The following is a 17,410-nucleotide window of genomic DNA, read 5'->3' as shown; positions in this document are numbered from 1 at the left end:
TATTTTGTAATAACCTATTAGGGAAAAGAATCTGAAAAAGAATATACATATAAAACTGAATCGCTGTGCTGTACACCTGAAACTAGCATGACATCAACTATAATTTTAAAAAAGTAAGAGTTTTTGCTAATTGGAAAAAAAGTGAAAACATTTTTTCCTGACACTTGCTACCATTTACTAATTTGTTTAATGTTTGCCTATAGTGACTACAATGGCTTTGAAAGGTCATTATCAAAATCTCTCTATCTAGAATTTCTCATAGCTATTTCAAGGATGTATAACTCATACTAAAATGTTGTATTTATAAAAGTAAGCTCATTTTTCATTAAAAATGAAAATATTTTATTTGTACAGTTTATACAATTTAAATATTAACATTTCTCTAATGTTTTATGTTATATCTTAATAATATCAAGGTTACATAATGTTATGTTTTTTACCAAACTGCATATAGATACTCCAAATTCTCTCCACTTTAGTCCTTACTGCTAGATAAATATTTTTATGTGTTCTGTGTGAATGTGTTTAGATGATTTGATCCAAAGGGTAGGGAATAAACTTGACAACACTGAATTGTTCGTAGGGATTTCACACCTAAATGGAGATTAAGCCATCTTTTTAAATTGATAGGTTTCTACTCTGAAAAATACTATTTCACATTCTTAGTGCACAGTCCTAATCTTGATGCACTTAAAAATATGTTGGGAAATAAAATAGTTGATGTGAGAAAACCATGATAACTACTTCGAACTACTTAATTCCATTGAAGAGAATTGTCGGGTGCTTACTAATGACTGTCACTAGCTCCAATCATAACCTGAGCAAGAGAAACAACAGCATACTTGTCTTAGTCTCTGTCTCCCCAAATATATGTCCCTCCCAACAAAGTTCTGGTTACTGTCACACTGCTTACTGAACCACAATTTTTTTAAATGAATGTTAAAACATTTATTTTTACTCAGGGTTCATTAATGGCATCCTGGTTGATTAAATATTACCAACACATGTATAATTTAATTAGGCTATATATTATTATACCAGCTTTGAAATATTAGAAAGAGCTATCTTTGATATTAAACTTAAAGTTGTTTCCAAAGAGTTAATATATTCCAAAAATAAAAGTTCTGTAAAGTAAAATTAATTATAGTAATAATTTTGTTGTTTTTAAAATTGTTTGGAATCATACATCTACTTTTTTCCTCTAAAAATCTGGAATGTCTCCTATTAATTTGAGGCAACCAGAGTGGCAGACACATTCTTCTTCTAGTTTATTCTTCTCTTTTACTTAGGTACAAAGAACAACTTTTATAGCACTTGAGGTGAAATCCATGTAGGAATGACAATATATATACAGAATTATAGTAACCAGCAATACTACTGAGTTTCTAGGAGGAAAAATCAAAATTTCAGCTCTGTAAAATATTGATCCAATTGAATAAAGGAATTTGGTTGAGAGCATCTTATGACATTCTTTATAAAATTCTGGCTTTCTGACACTGTGGATATCCTCTTAAATGGAGCAGACTTCCTGTTCAACTTGTATCAGAGGGTCACCCTTCTTTTGAGAACTCCTAAGTAGGCCAAGAGTAGAGTGAATGTAAAATAACTGAACCCTCCTTGACATAACTTTTACTACTTTTCTGAGCTTATTTCTCTGAGGGGAAGGAGATTCCTCCTTAAGATACTTCTTTTAAAAAGCTGATTAATCCTAAAGTCTGAAGCCTAAAGAAAGGAAGAAACGATTGTGCAAATCAGAAGAACTCATGGTGAATTCAAACCACTGTAAAGATAAAACTTGATGTGAGAGTTAAAAGATCTATATTTCAAAAAACATATCGGACCCTTGTAAAGAAAGTATAGCACCTTCTCAGTTAAAAAAAAAAAAAAGATACTTTTAATCCTCTTCTACAGATGATGGTTTCATTTGAACCAAGTCTTAATAATATGTGCTAGTGAATAAGATGCCATTTTAAAAATATTCAGTGAAATGAAACAAATCACATATGGTTAGTTTGCATTTATAGAAACCTAAATTATCTTCCACAGCAATGATTGGATTTCTACAACAATGCACAAAACCTTTTATTTTTAGTCTACCAATCTGTACTACATTTGATTTGTACTTTTGATGAACATTAAAATTCTATATTAAAAATTATAATTCCCCTTTGCAAGGGACTTTTATTTTCTATCTACCTTCAACGGATAGTTGCAGCATCTTCAGTCTTCCATTTCAAAGTATTTATATTCAATGTTTATTCCCAAGGAAATAGAAGGCTTAGTCGACTCAAAGTTATTTATTTATTTTGCTTTGATCTGTAGGTTGTCATGTAAACTAAGCAGCACATTTCTTTCTCACTTACATATGGGCTTGCTGACTGACAGAGCTCTCGGATTTCTTTGTGGCTAAGGAAAGTTATTTTTGATACAGTGTGAGATATTTTAAAAGAGTGTTTGAAGTGTTAAAGCGTATATCTGGGCCAACAAAAATGAAGATCATGTTCTTAATCTTGATCATTCCAAAAACTTCAGGCTGAGCTTCCTGGTATCAAAAGAATCATTGTGAAAAGTGAGGGTAGTTATAAAAAGATGTTTATAACATTTGGGGTTATAAAAATTAGCTTTCAAAATTAAAACTTTATCCCTTGCCTTTAACATGATTTTTAGAGTGTTTAGTTTTTCTCTCAAATTATGCATATTGGTTTCACCTCTTTGGTCTTGTACCCTGATTTCCTGATCAGGTAAATCTCTGAGTTCTCTTATTCTGGATCCTGATGTATCTTAGTTTAAAGATTTTAATTTTATGCATTTAAAGCATGCATTATAATGATTAATCTACATGTCATCATTAATCTCTAAATCGTAATATTGGCGCACAGACTGCCCCTCTCATGTTAGTCACTGCTAATAAAAGTCAAAGTGAGATCAGATTGATCAGATTGAGAATCAAAGGAAAGCAGATCTACCTTATAAATTATACGAATAAAAGCCCATCAGCTTTATTCAATTTTACCAGGAGAACAAGACCAAATGAAAGAGACTGAGGTAAGTGACAAGCCAGGGGCCAATGAACAGTTAATACTGCCCAAGTTAATATGAATATCAAGCTTGTCTGCAAAGGTAGCAGATTCTGGTCCTTCCTCCTTCCCTCCCTCCTTCCCTTCCCTTTTCTTCCCTTCCCTTCCCTCCTTTCTGTTCCCTTTTGCTGACAAAATGTAGCACAAACATTATCAAAGCTGGGCATAGCCACATCCTATGATCTAACAAGTATATTCCCTGCAGGAATTTATACGTATGTTAACCAAAATATATTTGCAAGAATGTTCATAGAAGCTATGTTGGTAATAGGCCCAAACTAAAGAGTACACAAATGATTATCAACAGTAAACTGTATAAGTTGGGGTACGTTTACACAATGAGATACTATATACAACAACATGGACAAATCTCACGCACACAATGTTAAGTGAAATAAGCCAGAAACAAAAGAATATATACTGTATGATTCCATTTCTGTGGAGTGAAAACACAGCAAAACTCATCTATGGTGTTAGATATTCGGATAGTGGTTATGTTTAGGGGAGTGACTAGGGTGGGGCATGAGAGGCGCTTCTGGGGAGCTGTTAATGTTCTATTTATTGAACACAAAAAAGTATGCTTACTGTGCAGAAAGTCAGTGAGCTGTACACTTGGGATTTGTATACTTTCATATATATATGTTGTACATCAATCAATCTATCTATCTATCTATCTATATATATATTATATTTCAGTAAAAAACACATGCCCTTACAGCAAATTTGGATCATATTAAATGTAAAAAACAAAACAGAAACCCAAAAAAACCCAAAGCCTCATAAACATAATTACTATGAACCTTCTGGTGTTTCTTCTTCCAGTTTTGGAATAAAATAAATTCTAATATAACGCAGGGACATAAATTAGAATATCTATTTCCTAATTATCTATCTATCGATCTATCTATCTATCGATCTAACTATCTAACTATTGCTCACTGTTTATTTCCCTTAATGTTGTATAAACTATTTATACATGTCTTTTAAGTATAATTCTTGATATTCCATTATATCAGTGTATCATAATTTAAATATCTGCCTTTCTATTCTTTCCTTTTTATTCTTCAAAGGATAATTATGAGTCAAAGACTTATCCAGTTTTAAGAGTCTGATCTTTCAAGGCTCTTGATATTGCCAACCAAATTATCTACTCCAATTTGTATTAACACTAACATCACATTATATTATTTTTTTAAAAATCATTACAAAATAATGTTTTATCCCCAATGCAATTTTTAAAATTTAAATGTGTGATATTTTAAAATTTAAAGGTGTAATATTAAAATATGATGTTCCCAGGACTTCCCTGGTGGTCCAGTGGTTAAGACTCCACGCTTCCAATGCAGGGGGTGCAGGTTCAATCCCTGGTCAGGGAACTAAGATCCTACATGCTGTGCGGCGCGGCCAAAGAAAAGAAAAAAAAATGATGTCCTTTAAATCAAATATGGATGATAAAACAAAAATTGAGATACTTATATTTTAAAATATTCTTATCTATATAGAATAAAATATTCTGACCTATGGCCATTGGTACTTAAAGTGTAGATGTCAAATTGCTTGATGTGAATTCTTTTTTTTTTTTTGCGGTACGCGGGCCTCTCACTGTCGTGGCCTCTCCCGTTGCGGAGCACAGGCTACGGACGCGCAGGCTCAGCGGCCATGGCTCACGGGCCCAGCTGCTCCGCGGCATGTGGGATCTTCCCGGACCAGGGCACGAATCCGTGTCCCCTGCATCGGCAGGCGGACTCTCAACCACTGCGCCACCAGGGAAGCCCCTGATGTGAATTCTTAACTATCCACATAGAAACCAGTGAAGGAAACTCAATAATTAATTTCCCATTTTTGTAGAAAGGAGTGACAGTAAGTTGGTTCCCCGCCCCCTGTCCAAATTATAACCATACATTCATCACTTACATTATGTTGATCAGAATCCTTCATTTTCATTTAAATTGAAACAAAATATTTAGCTATGTCAAAACATTTTCAACCAATTAGATCATTTTTGTTTTTTCTTTCCTTCCATAAGGGTCTTGGCTCCTGTGGTTCTACTTGAGTAAATAATCAGTAGCTGAAAGTAATGCATTTATTAGGCAAATTCCAATGATGCCTGCCAGCTCTTTTTTAATATTCGAAATGGCTATGAAATCATTAACTTTAAGCATCGATTCATTTGCCTCATTAAGTCGCTGCAGATGCAGGGAGCTTAGAACCCAAGAGGGTCACTAGGATAGTGAGGCTACCAACAGATTGAACCAAAAAGATGGAACGGTAAATGGAAACATCTGTCCAATATTCTACATCTATACCATCAGGGTCTTAATGTTTAGATGGGTAAAGGAAAAAATATATTTGTGCTTTTGAAATATTTTTCTAAAAATAAATTAATAATGTTGTTTGGGTTAGACATGCTTGTGAAATAATAATTCATAAATATTAAAAAAACTAAAAATAGAATTACCATATGAATTACCATAGGATCCAACAATCCCACTCCTGGGCATATATCCGGACAAAACTATAAAAAGATTAATGCAACCCTAAAGAAGATGCGGTACATATGTACAATGGACTATTACTCAGCCAAAAAAGAAAAAAAAAAAAAGAACGAAATAATGCCATTTGCAGCAACATGGATGGAACTAGACATTATCACACTAAGTGAAGTCAGTAAAAGAGAATGCAGAGACGTGGATGGACTTGAGTCTGTCATACAGAGTGAAGTTAGAAAGAGAAAAACAAATATCGTATATTAATGCAGGTATGTGGAATCTAGACAAATAGTACAGGTGAACCTATTTGCAGGGCAGGAATAGAGATGCAGATGTAGGGAATGGACTTGTGGACATGGGGGTGGGGTACGATGAATTGGGAGATTGATTGGGATTGACTGCAATGTGTAAAACAGACAGCTAGTGGGAACACGCTATAAAGCACAGGAAGCTCAGCTTGGTGCTCTGTTAAGACCTAGATGAGCGGGATGGGGGGCGGTGGGAGGGAGGTCGAAGATGGAGGGGATATATGTATACATATAGCTGATTCACTTCATTGAACAACAGAAACTAACACAACATTGTAAAGCAACTATACCCCAATTAAAAAACAAAGAAAGAAAAAGACTGAAAAATATGAGATCACTTATATGTGGAATCTAAAATATGACACAAATGAACCTATCTACAAAATTCTAACTGTGAAAGAGAAACAGGCTCACAGACATAGAAAACAGACTTGTGGTTGCCAAGGGGGAGAGGGTTAAGAGAGGGATGAAATGGGAGTTTGGGGTTAGCAGATGCAAACTATTACATATAGAACGGACAAAGAACAAGGCCCTACAACATGCAGTGAACTGTATTCAATATCCTGAGATAACCATAATGGAAAAGAATATAAAAAAGAATGTATATATATATATATGTATAACTGAATCACTTTGCTGCATAGCAGAAATTAACCAACATTGTAAATCAACTCTACTTCAATAAAAAATAGTCATCTGTAATAATTCATAAATATTAATCACTTCTAAGTATGGAACAAATACAACTTAGAAAAATATGTCTAAAATACTTATATAAAGTCATGATTCTGTTTTATAAAGTGAAGGCAGGAAAATTTAGTGCTGTAAAATATTACAAATGATAGTTAGCTTAAGTCAATAAAGCCCTAGATACTCTTTTTCTCCCTTCAGTTTTAAAGAAAAATGCTTCAGAGTAAGCCAGCCTTTTGGGGAGAATCTATTTTTGGTATAAAATTCACATGTCCCCCTAATCTCAAGAAAAAGTATTTAAATAATTGACAGAAATTAATTTACAAGAAAGCATGATTATCTAAATCTATTTTTATACATGCTTATGTTCTAAATTAAAGTGAAAACTAAGTAAATTGAAAAGACACTTGTTTTTTGTCTTTGTTTTCTAAAATCAACAATTATCTGACATAAAAGGAAATTCTTTCCCCAACTGGTGGACATCAGAGCGCTGATGAAGTAACAACAGAAACAAAATTAATAGTTACAATATAAGCAAGATTTAGAATTAATTTTACATACACAGTTTCCAAAACCTCTCCTCTCTTTTATATCAATACATCATTTTCAGATTTTACTGTGAATCTGTCTTTTAAAAACTTAATTGCAGTTCTGCAAATATTTGAGTGGCTATTCCCTTTTTATGTTCATTTTTATTTGGAGAGACAGCCAACATATGTCAATTCTAATGCAAGAGATAAAATGAAGATTAGAGAGAAAGTGAGAGAAGGAGAGAGGTAGAGAGAGAGAGAGAGAGACAATATTTTGACGGGCAAAAGATCTAGGAAGACTTCATTGAGAGGTAACATCGGACCCAGACCTTGAAAGGTACCTAGGACTCCAACATCTTGAACTGAAAGACAGAAGGTATTCCAGGCATGGAGGAGTGAATGGAAAAAATCTGTCTAATACTCTGTAACACCAGGGTCTTAATTCTGAACTCCATCCAAGCTATCCTTCACACTGTTGTGAAAGTGATCTTTCAAGGAGGCAAATAACATCAAGTCACACTCCCCAATGGTTCAAAGTATGATAAAAACCCTTTACTATGGCATGGAAAGGTTTTATCATCAACTGGACAGTATATCTCTCTAGCCCCGTCTCTTGCTATTTGCTCTTCTCCCTGCCCCACTTAACCTCAGACATACCAAACTATTGTAGTTTCCCAGAGACACCATGATCTGCCATAGGCTTCATCTTCTGTTTGGAAGGAACTTCTGCTCATTATTTATGTCCCTGATTTTTTTTTTTAACCTTATACATAGCAAATTTATTGCCTTTACTTTCTTTTTTTTTTACATCTTTATTGGAGTATAATTGCTTTACAATGGTGTGTTAGTTTCTGCTTTATAACAAAGTGAATCAGCTATACATATACATATATCCCCGTATCCCCTCCCTCTTGCGTCTCCCTCCCACCCTCCCTATCCCACCCCCTAGGTGGTCACAAAGCACCGAGCTGATCTCCCTGTGCTATGCGGCTGCTTCCCACTAGCTATCTATCTTACGTTTGGTAGTGTATATATGTCCATGCCACTCTCTCGCTTTGTCACAGCTTACCCTTCCCCCTCCCCATATCCTCAAGTCCATTCTCTAGTAGGTCTGTGTCTTTATTCCCTGATTTTAACACATTTTTCAAAACCAGCTTGAATAAAACTGCAAATACTAGGAAGCTGTTACTAAAGTATGATTAAAATTGCTGATTATGTAGCTGTCACCTGTGAGGACTAGGAGAGTCCTTGCACTCAGATAAATCCTCCTTGTTTATATGTTACCCTAAGCGCACTTCTTAGCTCTATTGAAAATTGCACTTGACTGCTTGTTTGTTTCTCCTCTGGACCGTAGCTACTGGGTGGCCTGGAGTTTTTTCCTTTATAACCTAATACAAAATAGGATTTCAATTGTTTTGACTGTCATTAAATTAGACTGAATTGAGCAAAGGCATGGAAATGAGAGAATGCAGACACTCTTTGGGGATCAAGAATTGATCCTCTGTGGTTGGGGTGCAAAAGAGAAACAAAGAGCCTTTAGAAAGCTGAAGAAAATAGTTTGTGGAAATAATGGCATAGGCATGCCATCATAGGCATCAATTCTATTGTCGTAGGCTTTCTGGCAAATGTTTTCAACAGTCGAATGATCCAATTTATACTTTAAAATCTTAAATAGAGAACATTCCTATCAAATTAGAGTTTTATGCAGAGAATGATTCATATTGCATTTATTAACTAAAGTCATGCTTATATTTTTGTTGTCAACCATAAAACATATATGCTACAGGGAAGTCTCTTTAACTGTGGTTGTTAGAGTCTCTCAATAAGAGATACTGAGATTGAAATTCGCAAGAGTGTAGAACCTGTTATAGCACATTACATTTATTAGTAACAGACAACCTCAACCATTCTTTAAAAAGGCAATGGTTAAAATACTTAACACAAAATGGCATTCAATGAACCTTGACAATTTTAACTACAAACAGAACTCTAAATAATGAATCAGTGAGTAGTAGTTCCTTGGTACTGAACTCTAGGTCAATTTTGCTCTTCTGATATTTTGTGTATGTTTATTTATATCTATATGATTTCAACTATCTATGTGTTTCTCTACGTTTGCCCTATTAACATTTCTTACAATCATGCCCAATCAGTTTTAAAGTAACTAACTTAATATTACTTTTGCAGCATCTTTGGTAGTTCTCTTCTATGGGCTAAACTATGGAGCTGGAATAGATCTGTTTTAGACATTTTCACAGCAAGAAGACAGAATATGAGCATGTGCAAAACTCATTATTACTTTCCTTAGTCCCTCAAATAGCCACATCTTGAATTACTATTCTCAGAAAAAAGCAATTGGTCATCCTAGAAACAATGATATCACTCTGGTACACCTACAAGTATAGTATGTCAAAAAGAAAAAAAATGGATCTCATTTCCTAGAGTCTGCAGATTGCTAGTGTAAAGGAAGGTTAAAAGAAAACTAAAATGATTTAGAAGCAGTAATAGGTACGACACTCTAAAGGACTGAATCTGTGCTCCAGAGATTACTTCAAAATTGACTGAACTTATAACTACAACATAAAATGATTTTGTATTTAACATAGTAATAGTTCTATAAATTTATCTGCTGTAGACATAGCAGAATTTGATTTCACCAAGTAAGCTATGCTGATCACAGTGGCTTCAGAGGTTGACTTCTAGGAAAATGAAAAGATCAATTTTTCCAAGAGGGAAAAAAAATGTAATTGAACTAGTTTTCAATCATTCATTATTACACTTTTAATCAACAACAACATAGAATGATGGCAATCCTGGTCCTTATAAGAGAATATAATTCTTCAGCTGCCTGAATCTTATTTTTGATTTTGCCCAGATGCAAAAATATAAATAAATAATTAACATGAATAGAGAATTGCCTGCATATATGCAGTCCATCCTTATCTTTATATTCTAGATGATATCCATGGATCACCTCAAACTGTTAAGAGTTATTCATGTACCATTCTTTAGTCTTCTCATAGATTTTCTTTCCCTAGGTTGCATTTTGGTGGAATACTATCAACCTGTCGAGTATAGCTATAAGAAAATTCATGTAATGTATCACTGTACTTATTGTAGAGATGATAATAGAAAACACAGTCCCATATTTTTCAGGGTATCCTTTTATGAGGATTTCTGGAGGAAATTTCTCAGGCTTTTCCTGCATATCTGGTTTCTATTTACCTCATAGACTTAAAGAATCATGTGACTAATCATGGTTTCCTTTATATTTTAATATAAGATTGCTAAGAGGTCAATGTGATCTACCTATTGTTGGACTTAGGGAATATAGTTTGGTGGTGGGTAATGTTTTTTCTGCACCCAAATCCCTTTTCCCCAAAGTGCATTCATATTCCAGTAGCAGAGAGTTGTGGCTGCTCCTAACAAGGGCAATAGTACCTTCTAGAGAGAGGTGCTCCTCGAACATTTTGGGGAGAACTTTTTGGTTATTAAATAATAGGGAGACATTATTAAAATTTAGTGGAAGGAAATCAAGGAAGAGAGATGTCCTACAATGTGTATCAAGAAAGGCTTGAGAATGTCCCACCAGCCACTAACATAGGAAAATAGACGGTCTTTAAATAGTATTACTTACAACATAACTTCATTTCACTTACCAATACAAAACATTTGTATTTGCTTAAACATAACTAAATTGCAGTACTATGTAAATGGGGAGGAGTTTATAATTTCCCACGTCTGAAATTTATCCTGAGCTATTAACCATTTTAGACAATCAGATTGCCAAGAACCACAAAGTTTTTTGCATTTAAATCATCAACACAAAACAGCATTAACTGTCAGTGTTTTAAGCTGTCACATATATGGCACTGGATTCACAAGCCTAAGGGTAAGCATCTTATTACTTAATTAAGTTTTCTAATATATTGTGCTTGAGAATTTATATATTAAAGTAAGTGCATTTATTATTGTATATAATTTTCCATTCTTTTATTTCTTTTTCATATTACAATTTTGGCACTGAGTTAGATATTTTAATACTGTAATGCATTTCAGTTGTATGAATTATGAATTTCCTTTAAGTGTAACGAAAGGGATATTTTTCTTCATATGATAAGGAGACTGGATTAGACACATGTAAGGAACACTGGTTTAAGGAAATCAAAATCATACATTAATACTTTTGTGAAGCAAAAATATGTGCACTTAAAACATTTAATGTACTGGTAACATTTTAGAAAAGTCTGAAAGGCAAAAGATTCTATGGATAATAATATAATAAATGAATATTTGGATAGAATAATAATAGTTTAACAATGTTGCTGAATTATTAAAAAGTCATGATTTAAAAAATGTTAGCAGCACCAGTTAAAACAATAAGGAAAATCAATAAGGATCTAGATATAATTTTTAAAATGATATACATGACCTTTAAGGAAAAAAATGAAAATGTTTTATAGAAAGATATTAAAGTATACCTAAATAAATGGAAAAATATACAGTACACTTCAAATTGGTCTAAGATTCAATACAATATCAATGAAAATCCTTTTAGCATTTTCCATTGAACTTGACAAACTTATTCTAAAATCTACATGGGCCAAGAATATAACAAGGTGGGGACTTTATCCTACTGAATAATAAAAACTTATTCCATCTTAGACAATGGTTTTGTTACTGAAGTAGAAAAATGTACATAGGGAATGGGATAGAGAACATAGGAAAAAAAATTAGGCTCATATGGGATCTTGATATATGATAGTCAGTGAAGAAAAAGATGGACTTTCCAGGAAATAAAGGCAGCATAATTGACTGTCCACATGAAAAAAATTAAATTGAATCCCAAATTCACACCAATCATAAAAAATCTATTGTGGTGGATTAAGCATTTGACTATAAATCTAAATGACAAAACTTGAGGAGACCATACAGAATATCTTTACCACTATAAAATGAAAGGCTTTTAAAAAGGATCACACAATTACAAATTATGTAAAACAGATTGTTAATTTCAACTATATTAATAACTTATTTTCATGAAAAGACATAAAAAGAACAAAAAGAAATCTCAAATCTAGAGAAGATTTTATAGAAATAAGATGAATGCAAAGATTATATAAAGAACTGCTAAAAATCTAAAATAAAATGGCAAAAGAATTTTAAAAATTTTTGGATATTTAATTTAAAAAAACATCCAAGTGGCCTATAAACCTATGAAGAGCAATTAAGCAAATGCACATTAAAACTATAATGGGCAATTACCAGATTGGCAAAAATGCAAAAGCCAATCAGTATTGTTTGCCAAGACACTGAGAAGCTGACATTCTCATCTACTGCTGGCAAAAGTGTAAATTTAAACAAAAGATTTAGAAATGTTTTCATTACCTACAAAATGTGAACATTCACATGTCCTACAACAAAGCAACTCCATTCCTAGACTTATATTTCAAAGAAACTGTTGAACATGAGCCCTAGGAGATAAATATTAAAAAATCAAAAAGCTTTGTCTAAACTTTATTATTTAAAAATAATGGCAAATAACGGCCCATGAATGATAAGATGGATACATAAAATGTAGTATTTTCAGTTAACTACTGTACAGCAATGACAGAAATTAAATTATGCTGTATGCATCAACATAAATAAATATCAGTGATAATGTTGAGAGAAAGGAATCATGGAAGAATACATAAAATATATTCTATCCATGTTGCTTTTAACAACTGGCAAAATAAACTACCTTAAAGTTAAAGTTATAAGGAAAGGCAGGAGAAAGATTAACACACACAGAAAAATGATGATTGTGATGGCAGGGAGTTAGTGAGGAAGATGTTATCCAAAAACAGTGGAGCTGGGAGGATCCTACGTTACAGATGATGATTGTTTTTTTTAACCTCATTAGTTGATAACCTCAGTAATGTCTATTTTATTATTGTCGGCCCTATTGTATCCCCTTTGCCTTATCCAAGTTGCTTACACACATATAAATGCCCATCTATTACCTAGTTATTTCAACCTTGGAGTCCCATTCATTATTTTTTATTTACATACAAAATGTTGGGAAAGGCAGTCTTGTGCATGCAGTCTCTTGGCTCCCACCTGGCCATGTAAGACTGAGTATTAATTAGGTGGGTTTGCAACACTTCCTTACTAACAGATAAAGAGCTCACACAACCTGTGCCATGCTTATCACCTTGCATGGGATTATCTTCTCTGTTTCAGGCTCAATGAATGCTCTTTTGTCTCTGCTCGAAAAGCATGTGTCATATGGCACCTGGGCAACACCACTGTTATATCCGTCCTCCAAGGGGTATGGGCTGCGTTCTTCCACTGCAGCACAACACAAATTGCTGTGTGCAGGCAAATGCTGAGTGACCCGCTGGCCATGGTGGACTGACTCAAGCTACTGAAACTAATCTTGCCCTGGCTCTTCTCTATGTAAGCAAAGCATTGCTCCATCTAGTTTTTGACTATGTTGTTTTCCTTGGTGACTCCAATACCAAGGTGCAATGTGCACAAGTGTTTAGAGCCCTCCTCCAGGATTGGTAACTGGTACAAGTACCCTACTTCCTTCAGACTGCTAACTGGTGCACCACTCTCTCCTCAACACAAAACACCGTATTTGTTTACGTCAGATCCAAATTAATGTGTATAAAATATTTATAAAAGATATATTCATAAATTGTATATAATGCATAAATATATTGAACCTCTTTATTTAACCCCAATATGAACTTCTGAAGTTTTTATTTCAAAAAGCTACATTGGTGACACCAAAAAACTCACATCAATGATCTTGTTCATCCTTAGAAACTCAAAAGTAGAATTATGTTCATAGTAACTTTCATAGATCATATTCCATTTTTGATTTGGTTGTTTTCCCTAAACAATATAGAAATCGTTTTCTCTCATTATTTTTTCCTTTTCTCTGGTACTTATAAGGACACAAGCATCTCATCTTGCCTTTTTATTTTACCATTTGAGTCTCTTTATTCTAAACAAATCTTGAGTTAATGTAATTGCTCAATTCAAAATTTTACTTCTGTTGGGTAACATCAAAAGCAAATTTTCCAAATCCTTACCATCCTCTAAAATTCCATTTCTCATAAATCAAATGATGAGTCCATAATTGCAGATCATCTTTCCTAAAATAAATGTCTAAAATTTTACTATGCAACATGTCCTCTATAATAATATTTCAATACATTATTTGAATAGTCACTTGAATTTGGCACCATACACATTATAGACAGTTTTTAGTGCTTTGAAATAAATAAGATCATGATGTAATTAGTGTTGCTTGTAATAGATAAGTACAAAACTTAATTAAAATATGAAAGGAAGATTTTCCCCCACCAAGCTGTCACATAATTTTTGGAGAACATCTGTTTATTTATAAACCATGGTTTATACCTTGTTCTTGATGTGCATATGCTAATGATATAAAAATATGCCCCAGTGAACTTGTACAAGATCAATTATAGCTATGTAACTATACATTTTGGACCATATCAGTATGTTTAAGTTCACATTTTATTTTCTTAATCTAGTCTTCTTGGCTTAAAAGTGAATATCTAACACTTTTTTACTTGTTCTATATTTTTTTTAAATAAAGCAAATATGTAAACTTTAAATCAATAGGAAAATATGTTTACCTTAATAATATATATTTATAATTTCAAATCCTGTTACTATAATGCTAATATGATTTCATAGTGACAAACTGATTAGAGGGAGGTATCAACTGGTAGGTACCCTGACCTATTCAGCAGGTCAACGTGGAAGTATGTGAGAGAAAAAGTCCAGTGGCAACTTGTAATGTGAAATCTTGAAAATGAACCTGAAATATGAACTGTCCAAGCATAAAAGAGGATAAAAATGCATGTTAAATGAGCACAAGGGAAAAAGACTTAGAAGTTATTGCTGACTATAAATTTAATTTTAGTCAACAGTGTAACATAAATGCAAACATAAAGTTAAACAAACAAAAGAAAATGAAACAAATATGATCTTGTGTTTCATTAACAGAAAGAAAAACTATCTAGAACAAAGAGTTGTTAGTTTACAATTTAGTATGAATGCTCACAAACTGGATGGCTTCCAAAAAGAGACCAGTGATAAGACAAAATGGTATCATATGACCATTATGAGCCTCATCAAAGAAATGAGACTGTATGGTCTAGACTACAGAGAGACGTGGGGGACATGAGAGATGATTTCCAATATTGTAAGGCCATTCCCATAGCCGAGTGCTACACTTGTTTTCAGTGGCTTTAGAGGAAAAGTTTGACAGAAGTATTTTCTAACAAAAGAAACTGGTAAAAATGGAATGTATAATGATATCATCCATAGATGTTCAGCTTTACCTGAACAAAATTAGTGGCACTGAAAAAAGGGTTCAAGTATTGGCTAGGGATTCAACAAAATAAACTCTTAGCTTCTCTTCAGATTTTAGATGCAGTGCTTTATACAATAGATTGTTTTAAAATTTATTTGCTTAAGGCTTAACCAAAAGCAATAAGCTTCTGGAATCTAGACAACTAAAGTGTGGAAGGATTAAATTCATTAGACTACAATGTGAGTGAATTTGAAACAAATGATTATACTTGAGAAATGTAAATATAAAGCTATAAAAACTAGTCTTTTAAAAAAACAAACAAAAACCAGTTGTGAAGTATGCTAATATTATACACACATATATTGGGTCAAGTTGCTTATTATTTTATTCTTTAACACTAGGTATTAATTGTACTGCATGCAATATAAAAGATACAGTTTGGTGAGTTTTTCGACTTCTGTCAATGACAAAATGATGGGCTTGTGTTGTCTGGATAATCTATGCCACTGTACTACCAGTGTTGCAGCTTCTGCCACCACTACTACTATTACTACTAAGACTATTACTAACTAAAACCATTTCTACTATTGCTACTGCTACCACTACTATGAGAATAGCTTCTACTAGTACTATTAGTACTACTACTACTAAAAGAAGTTACATTTATTGAGTTGTTATAATATGCTATGTACTCTTATCAGAATGTTAGATAAACCAAGTGTAAACAGCCCTATGAAGTAGGAACTATTACTAGGCTCTATTTTAAAGATAAATTTAAGGTAAGCAACTTTTCCAAGATCTTACAGGTTAAAAGTGGGATGACCATCATTTGAAATAAGGCAATGATTTTAGACGTTATGCTCTTATTAATCTATATTCTGGTCAAAAATTCATATGAACTGTAATATGAGTATGATTTTTGACATAAAAGTAATATGCATCTATAGAGGAAGTTTTCTCCAAATATAGCACATTATTCTAATCACATCTTTACACTGTTCTTAGCACCTGTAAATTCAATCTCTTTGGTAATTCTGTTCATTTACTTTCCTCGTGCTTTGTAAGTGTCTTTTATATAATCTAATATTTCATAGCATAGCAGTTACAACTAAGTACCAGTTAATTGGTTGTTCATGCTTGGTATTTGTCCTCTACTACATTTCAGTATTCCTTGCCTATGATAGGGTACCCAAGCCTCCCACCATAGAACCCAAATTTATGTTTTGCAGAGAGTAGCTCTCTCTACCATAATATGAGCTTGATGTCATTTAAATACCAAAGTTGATAGGGACTTTTTTCTTTGATTAATATCAAGCATAAAAATTAATGATTTTAAAAATCAGTCATTGTTGTCATATAATTAAGTAGAGAGAAATTTAGTGACTTCCATGTGTATCAACATGTTACCACTTGAGAAGTTACGCACTTTTGAAAGAAGCTGTGATTGAGTGAATTAGCCATCAGATACCTCGTTCAGTGATAACTCCCCTCTTGATTCTTTTCCCTCATTTGTACCTAAGCTCTTGGAGGGTATGGCAATTTCTACCTACAAGCTTTAGCACTATATATATATATGTAGGGAGATCCCCAGTCACAAATAAAGTAGGGAAAATCTTGTATTTCTTCAAACATTTTAGCAAACTGGGAAAAATCACAAAAATAAGTTATTTGATTTATTGGAAATTGGTAGAACATTCATTTCACTACAGGAACAGAAAATAACATTGACTAAATATTAATTCAAGAACAAGAATTTATTACAAAGAATCTACTAATAGGTGTACTCTAATTAGAACGTGAGGGGAAAATTCCTTTGCCTACATACAGGATATACTTGGTAAAAAAAAAAAAAGCAAAAACCAAATGTATACATTGATGATACAATAGAAATATTCAAATGACCATATTAGTCTCTTCAATCAAGGTATGTTTGAGTATCTTAATTAGTATTCAAAAAATAGGTATAAAGTGTATT

The sequence above is a fragment of the Stenella coeruleoalba genome (genome assembly GCF_951394435.1).
Source record: "Stenella coeruleoalba genome assembly, chromosome: 5".
Lineage (NCBI taxonomy): Eukaryota > Metazoa > Chordata > Mammalia > Artiodactyla > Delphinidae > Stenella > Stenella coeruleoalba.
This window is presented reverse-complemented; position numbering follows the sequence as displayed.